The sequence below is a fragment of the Ornithodoros turicata genome, chromosome 8, assembly GCF_037126465.1.
Source record: "Ornithodoros turicata isolate Travis chromosome 8, ASM3712646v1, whole genome shotgun sequence".
NCBI classification, from domain to species: Eukaryota; Metazoa; Arthropoda; class Arachnida; order Ixodida; family Argasidae; genus Ornithodoros; species Ornithodoros turicata.
Window position 1 is genome coordinate 12,922,047 of NC_088208.1, and position 7,961 is coordinate 12,930,007.

The window sequence follows — 7,961 nt, forward strand, 5'->3', positions numbered from 1 at the left end:
ACACGAAGAGAAATGCATCGCTTTTTATTTACACATCCTCGTCGTCGTCGTCCTCTACATCGGAACTGCGTTCCCAATACAGATTGTCCAGGCTAAAGTTGGACTTCTTTTTCGTCAGTCTGTCCGCCGCTAAGATGCGGTCGAGCGTCTTCATCTTGTCCTGACACATTTCTTGACGTGCTTGCAACCATTCCAGACGGTGGACTTGAAAGGCTTCCTCCACGATGCCGCGTATAAATTCGCGAAGTTCTTCGTTTTTTGTCTTTTCCTTGCGACGACGAGAAACGCAGGAGAATAAACCACACATGGCGTTTTCCACGTATCGGTCAGAATGATGACGCGAGCGCGGTGCGCGCTGCCTTTATAGAGATAAACGCGCGCGCGCAAAGAACGGAGAATGAAAGCGAAACTGAAAAGCCACCCGTCGCCGCTAGGAGCGCGCGCGCAGCAGCAGAGAGCCGAAACCGAAAACACCCGCGGCCGGCGCAGGGGGCGCTAGGAGCGCGCGCGCGCGCATGCGCGGACGGGTGGAGCAGAGGGCGCGCGCGCGTCGCCTCTCTCAGTTTCTCTCGGACCGTCGCGGAAGACGGACGTGCGCTCCGCGCGCTCGCTCAGTTGCTGGCTGGATCTCGTAGGGAGCAGACGTATGTTCTCCGCGCTCGCTCAGTTTCTGCCTGGAAGTTGCCGCGGGGGAAAAGGTGAGTGAGTGATTTGACGCGCTCCTTTTCTCGTATGTTTGCCGTGTTTAGCGGTGACCGCGCTCGTGTTAAGCCTTTTCTCGCATGTTTAGACTTGTTTTGCGGTGTCCAAGCCTGTTGACGCATGTTTAGCGATGTGTGGTTCCCGCCTTGTGTTAGCTGCATAGTGTTGTGGTTAGGGCTAAGCGCGCTCCTTTTCTCGTATGTTTGCCGTGTTTAGCGGTGACCGCGCTCGTGTTAAGCCTTTTCTCGCATGTTTAGCGATGTGTGGTTCCCGCCTTGTGTTAGCTGCGTAGTGTTGTGGTTAGGCCTAAGCGATCGTCCCCGTAAGCCTTTTTCCCCCGATGTGTACTGTTTTCTGTTTAGCAGTAGCGGTTAGACCTTTTCTCTCGCATGCCTAGACTTGTTTAGCAGTGCTGTCATTTTTACCTGCCGCTAGTATCTTGTTCTCTGTCTCTCTCCTCTAGAGCTATGATGGTGGCGCCATCTGGTGTGATGCCTTGCAACTAAGTGGCCACCTGTCGTCGATCTCTGCAACTACCCGACGTCAACAAGCACTGGTCACCCCGGAGCCGTTTCTTCGCCGCGGCATCGTTGATTTTCGAATAAATTGTTTCTCTCCACTCTATTTCTATCTTTTCATTTTATTTTCTACCTATTTTTTTATTTTTTATCAGCTCAAGTATCCGGAAACTCACATCTTCGTCTGGACGTGTCTTAGATGATCCCCAATTAGTGTAATGACTCCCTGGTGGGTCCTGATTAATGTGGGGGGGGTCCCAATTAGCTCTAATTGCTAATTAATGGCGTCCAGGCAAAGATGTGAGTTTCCGGATACTTGAGCTGATACATTACTACTTTTTTGGTGCCGAAACCCTGGAAGCGTAGCCTCACCTATTGACGGAAGGATTGCAGGATCGGGAAAATGGTATTCAGTAGCGTTAACGTAGTAATGGTTCCGGCTGTTTTCAGCCAGACGAGAGCCGCGCATGCGCTGTGCAATCGCATGCAAATGATCCATTCGGGTGGTCATTGCGTGGCAAGTTTTTGGCCAGATCCCGAGCAGTCATGTTCGCTTGGTGAAAGCACGGCAACCTCGCATGTCCGCGCGGCGCTTGACGAGCGCCCGGAACTCGCAAGCTGCCACATTTCTCACCCATTCTCGATACGACCCGGGAGCGGATTGCCCAGCTATATCCGGTGTCGTCATATCTGAACTGTGAGGGTGGCGAGGGCCCACATTGGCCCGCACGTCAAATTTCACGTGGGATAGCAGAAGACGAAACCCGAAGATGGAGAGACCGCGATGCCCCTAGCGTGATCCAATTGACTAAAACCGCTAGGTTCCTGGCACACATGTTCGGGTGGCAACTGTCACGTGAGCCAGTGACGGCAAAAGCAATTTGCGAGCGGTCGGCCGTTTTGCCACGTTTTGACCAAGAGAATTCGCCATTAATGATTCTGTCTTCGGACGCCGTGGATATACCGGGTCCTGCTGGCGCAAAAGCTTTGCGGCGAGCACGAGAACGCGAACGGTAGCGCAGAGCTCGCGAAGACGCAGCTCGTCGTGCTGTCGGGGCTGCAAACAAGACAGTGCGACGTCAGGATCCCTACGTGCTTGCCACCGAAGCAGAGGCAAAGCGCACTCAGGGGCAAGACCCTGCAGTACGTGCCGCCGAAGCGGAGGCAAAGAGGAGTCAAAGGCAAGCGAAAGCCGAAGAAGCCGCGAAGGGCTTCACCAAGTCATTCAGGAAGAACCCATATGGGTATAGTTGCTCGGTGTGCAATCGCTTGCGTTGCAAGAGTGATCTCACAGCGCTGCGGTTGACCTGTCATGCACTGCTATGACTATAATTTCCAACTGTCGACCTTACCACCTTCCGCTTATATGCATCTACCTTGCCTTTGCAGTAAATAAATGTGAGCTTTGGCCCTGGCTACAGTTTCTAACCCAGAGAGCACTGTACAAGTACTAAAACATCAAAGTCCACAAACGTCCTCTGCATCAGTTCTCAGACGCCGACACAGACATCGACGAGGAACGTAGTAGGTGGTGCTCGAGTGCAATGACATCTCGGACGCCACGCAAGTGGCCACGACTATGACCCTCCATAAGCACACCATCATTTAGGATGAGGACAAGCACCTAATGGCACTGGGCAAAGGGAAGCGACCCCAGAACATTCTGTACGATGAGCATGCAGAAACATTGTCCTGCCATAAATTTACCTCGGTGAACTGAGACACATGAAGCCCCATGCGAGGCCGATGCTCTTCACTCATGCCATGAGTGAGATTAGCCGCAGAGAGAGAAGGGGGCGACACCATTGCACGTTTTGTACATGGCAGTTATAGTGTCCGGTATCGAATAGCCACAGACATGTAAGTCACCTTGATTATTTTTTGATTCCGTGTTACTGCCGTGTTGCGGTTGCCCGTGTTGCGAAGCAACTGCTGCTATGAGCAGCGAACAGACGCAGAGAGCGGACAGCAGGAAGCGTCCTGGGCCGACTTCATGGGGAACTGTACCGACATTTGTCTGGAAAGTCTGCCGCAAAACCCAGGGAAAACCCCAGACAGCACAGCCGGAGCGGGGATTCGGTTTCCTAGAGAAACAGGGATACGTTTCAGACGATCACGAAGCCACAACTGCTGGATAAAGATTTCATACAAGATGCCGTTGAACATGACGTACCATCCATACATGGTATCCCCAACACGGTGCAGTATAGGGCGAAGCGTAAGGAATACTTCTGCCATGATCAGACAGTTGGGCGAGCCGAGGGCGTCCTCAGTCTTTCAGCATCAGAAGTGCACAACTAGTTCTTTAATAAAATGTGCGTACCTTTTGGGGGGAGGGGCTAACGTAGGGGTTCGAGCGGTCTGCCTGTCTAGATTTGTGGCACGTTGGACGGGGAAGGGATAAAAGGGGTAGGGGAAGGCTCACACGTCTAATTCTATAGTTTTCTGCACTACAGCCGTCCTTGGGGATCCACGGCGTTTAGAAAGTTCAGCAGGTCTTTTTGTACGGATTTGCGGCGCTGGAGGTTGCCGCGTGGGTGGACGATCTCCTCAGTCAGCAGCTTGTGATGTTCCATGTTTGTGGGGAAATACAACGGCTCGCGCTGAATGTCGATGTGCCCGAGATCATCTCAGGGTGATCGCTGGTGCACGCTGGCCCTCGCAGGTTGTCGTTACTAGGGTACGTGATCTAGGCAGCGCAGCTGTCATGCGGCTAACTCGCCACGAAAAATTCGCTTTTGAGGTGGACTTATAGCGGCAGATTCCTCTAGTGAACATGGCCGTATACTACTGTCTAGCGTTTTAGTGTCATCGAGTCGCGCTGATACTGCTGTATGTGTGTCAACCAGTTCTCCAGATTATCTTCCTGAAGCCTGTAAAAATATCTTGTAATCGCTGTCAAATCGAGTTGCGAGGTGCTGATAACTGACTTCAAGGATTTTTTTTTGCAGGGAAACGAATGTGCGCAGCTCGCCGTTCCCTACTTTCTTCTCGGCGTCACTCTCCGATCCTCCCCCTTTATCTTCTTTACCCTTCCTATCAGTTACAATATTCTAAATTTCGACACTGGATCCATTCACAAAAGCACATATGATTTGGGATATTCACAGCCAACAGAGTCTAGCATATTCATTTGTTGTATTTATATTTCATCGTGTGTATATTAATCACGAGGCAGCGTTGCTCTGTCCTAACGCTATAATGTGAAAAGCCTCAGTCTTCGTACAACAAGAGGGATAGCGGGGATGCGATTCCGAAACTGTAGTGCCGTTCTACTCCGCGTTCATCATTGATAATAACGCCAAAAAATCCGAGGCGGATTGGTGGCGTTGTTCCTGTGCAGTTGATGTAGCACATGGCAAGAGCAGACGAACCATATTGACAGTAATCAGTGATACCCTCTCTGGAAACGTCATCCGGACAAGGCCAATCAGTGAGCGCCATTTGGCGCGGACGAGACCAGTCAGGGAGCGGCTGGAGGGACCTTGGTAGCCTTGGCGACCGACCGTCCGACCGACAGGCGGGGGGGGCGGAATACTAGGGGACGGCGTAATGCTCTGTGATCGGCTTGCAGAATGTTGTTTCTGGTGAGCGTCGGACCTGTTTGTTCAGTAAGGAGCGTAACACCATGTTCCACGCAACATGATCACGTCAAACAAGTTTATTTTAAGCGGATGACTGGGGAGATTCATCGCCAGCGGCGATACTCTACCCCATTGCTGGTGGTGATGTGGGCCTTCACAATACGGATTGAAGGCGTTTGTGATGACGTCAGGACTGCCACTGGTAACCAAAAGTCGGCGTATTTATTGATGACTTTTCACTTAGTATATTGCGATACGAACGCCAACCAGAGGACCTCGGAGACAATCCCATTCGTTTGCCTGTCTGACGTCATCATGGTGTTAGCTGCAAAGGGTGATGATGGTGATTCGTGTTTTAATGGCGCAGCGGTAACTACGATCATAATGCGCAAAGACCCTGGTAAAAAGCATTAACAATTTAAGAGAACATGATGCAGTGATTAATTAAAAGATAGCTGCAGAGGGACTACGAATCTTCAAAACTCGTTTATTTAATACGCAAGCTGTTTACGGAAGAGAAACTTGGCCAAATTGACTGTGAAGCGGTGACGAACATTACATATCGCTGTGATACATACGTTCCCGGATGCGATAGTCCCTTTAAGGTGCTATTACTGTAGACCTTCAGACTTCACGGCTCATTATGGTCATCGTGTTAAAGCGGCATGGTTTATATTGTTCCATGTTGAAAGGCAAAATGCTATGCATATTACAAGGGAAGACTGTACACGGGCTTCACATAGCAAGTAAATGTTTTGGCAAGCATGATGCAGTATGTGCGCGGTAAAGACCCACACGCATATGTGTGTGTATAACAGCAAAATAAAACTGGAACACGAGGCGCACATGATTTAAACTGTATCACAGATGACTTGACGCCCACATATCAGGAGCATATAACTATAGAGTCCTGCAGGATAACCTGTGCTTCACCACGCGGATTTGTGATCTTGTGCGGACAGTGGGTCAGGCGTTATTTCTGACACCCGCACGGGTAGCGGTTCAGACATTTTCCAAAAAGAGGAATAGAAAATATTCAATGAGTGCATCGTTGTTTCGTTGCATACTAAGAACGCGGGCAACTGGTGCAACAAACACTTTAGGCAAATAAGCCATAAGGGACAGCCTAGACGACTACTCACACCCGTGTCTCTTCTCGTCAGGGGATTTTGAGAAAAAAGTGCGCGTTGCGGGCGGAGGCGGGTTTCCTTTTATAATGGAACGCTGGTTGGACTGGTTGGGTCTTGCACGAGCGGGCATGGGTCAGATGTAGATTAAACAATTCCAACAAATGCGAGACCTACATATGACAACTCAGACAGTGTTGAATACCATTAGTCACCTCACGAGGTAGGGCATCGAAACGTTCATTGTGTGGAGAAAGAAGGAAAGCTTTCTTTCTCTGGAAAAGACATACTTTTTGAAGGACTGGAACTGGCTCTTGATTTGGAGAAAATTAAAGTTTGTTGCATCCTGATGGAGGTCTATGGACGTGACAATAACATTGCTCCTCCTGACGCACACAACATCGATATGTATATACCAAAATTGCGTGATCCCTTCAGTTTCACACACGGAATCCAATAAAATAAAATAAAAAATTGGTTCAATTTCCTGTAGTTTTATTATGCATGTGCGAATAAAAAAGCCGGTTTCTCGTTTGCTGGATTTCAAACGACACTTTTGTAAACACACAAAACAAGTGTCAACCAACGAGATGGAGATACATAGAGCGCGCAGCCGCCCGGCGTTCCCCCTTGAACTTTGAAGCTTCAAGGAGAGCTCTCGCACTCCTTCGTTCGAGGCAAAAACGAAAGAACTGCGAACCGAAGGACCAATGAAAAGCGAGTGGCGCGACTCACGTTGGGTTGAAGCGGCCGACAGAGATTTCGAAGCGTACGCGCGCAAAGACACTCACCGCATGAGTCCCTAAAGTCCGCCATTTGCAAACAAGGCAAAGTGAGGTGAACATGGCACCATCCAGGGTGGCTTCAAATATTGCTGCCAGTTTCATCCTATATTCGGCCCTCTCTATCTCGTTGGTTTCAACTGGTGGTAGCCATTCCCAATGTTCACTGCTAAGGACCCAATATGTCGCATCCGTCCCAGTGAATTGCGATACTATACGGGCTGTTTTATTCCTTGTTCATCGCCGGCAATAACGCCGAAAATAATATCCGACGCGAGTTTGTGAAGTAGCTACTCTGCAATTTGATGTAACGAATTGCAAGCGGAGAAGACTGGTGTTAAAAGTATGCCCGAATTCCCTCTCTGGAAATCGGAGAAAACGTCTCTCAGACAAGTCTAACCAGGGAGCTACCGAGGGCCTTTGGCGACTAGCGGGTGCGTGGGAAGGCGCCCGCAGGTCGTGGATAGTCTGTGATTGGCTTTTGAAAGATGATGATGATGATTGTAGGTGAAACAAAATGGAGGTATGTGAGATTGGCTTGTGAACGTCGTTTCTGGGTTAGCGTCGAACATGTTCATACAGCCAGGAGCGTAACACCATTGTCCCACGCGGCATTATCGCGTCAGAACTCACACTGGTAAGCGAAAGTCGGCGTTTTTGCCGAAGACATTTCATTTAGTATTTTTCGGTGCGAACGTGAAGCAGACGAGCTCGAAGACAATCACTTCCACTCGTGTGCCTGGCTAATGTCATCATGATCTTACTATCGCTGGGGGAGGTATGTTTACTGAAAAAAAGAAAGGGAGGAAAAGTTAGTCGCTGGAGCTTCCTTTTCTGCAGAAGGAGGGCCAATCTTCGAAACTCGTTTATTTAATATGTAAGCCGTTTTCGGAAAAGAAAGTTGGCCAAGTGGTATGTGAAGCAGTGCCGAATATTAACGTATCGGTCTTATACATACATTTCCGGATGTGATAGTGCCTTTAAGGAACGCAAAAACTACGCAGAACTAAAGAATCTCACCAACTATTTGCAGCAACATTGCCATTCTTTTTACTTTACCCCAAAGCAGTGTAGCAACTGAAAACGCCATACCTCCACACTGTAAAAAAAGTTCAGAACCGAAGATGTAACTGGTAAGACTTACTTAACCCTTTGCCACACCATCGCATGGGTTGAACGCTCGCTTGTCGAAAGTTGGTCCAAAGCAACGTGAAAATTAGAATACTGTTGAGGACAGCCGACATACTT

At 49.4% G+C, this 7,961-nt stretch overlaps 1 long non-coding RNA gene across 1 annotated transcript; it reads left to right on the plus strand.

Annotated features, from left to right (window-relative positions):
• The first annotated feature begins 386 nt into the window (after positions 1-386).
• LOC135365960 (uncharacterized) lies at positions 387-1,326 on the plus strand. The gene is made up of 2 exons (XR_010414041.1): positions 387-698; positions 1,166-1,326. It is a non-coding gene; the product is annotated as an uncharacterized LOC135365960 (long non-coding RNA).
• The last annotated feature ends 6,635 nt before the right edge of the window (positions 1,327-7,961 follow it).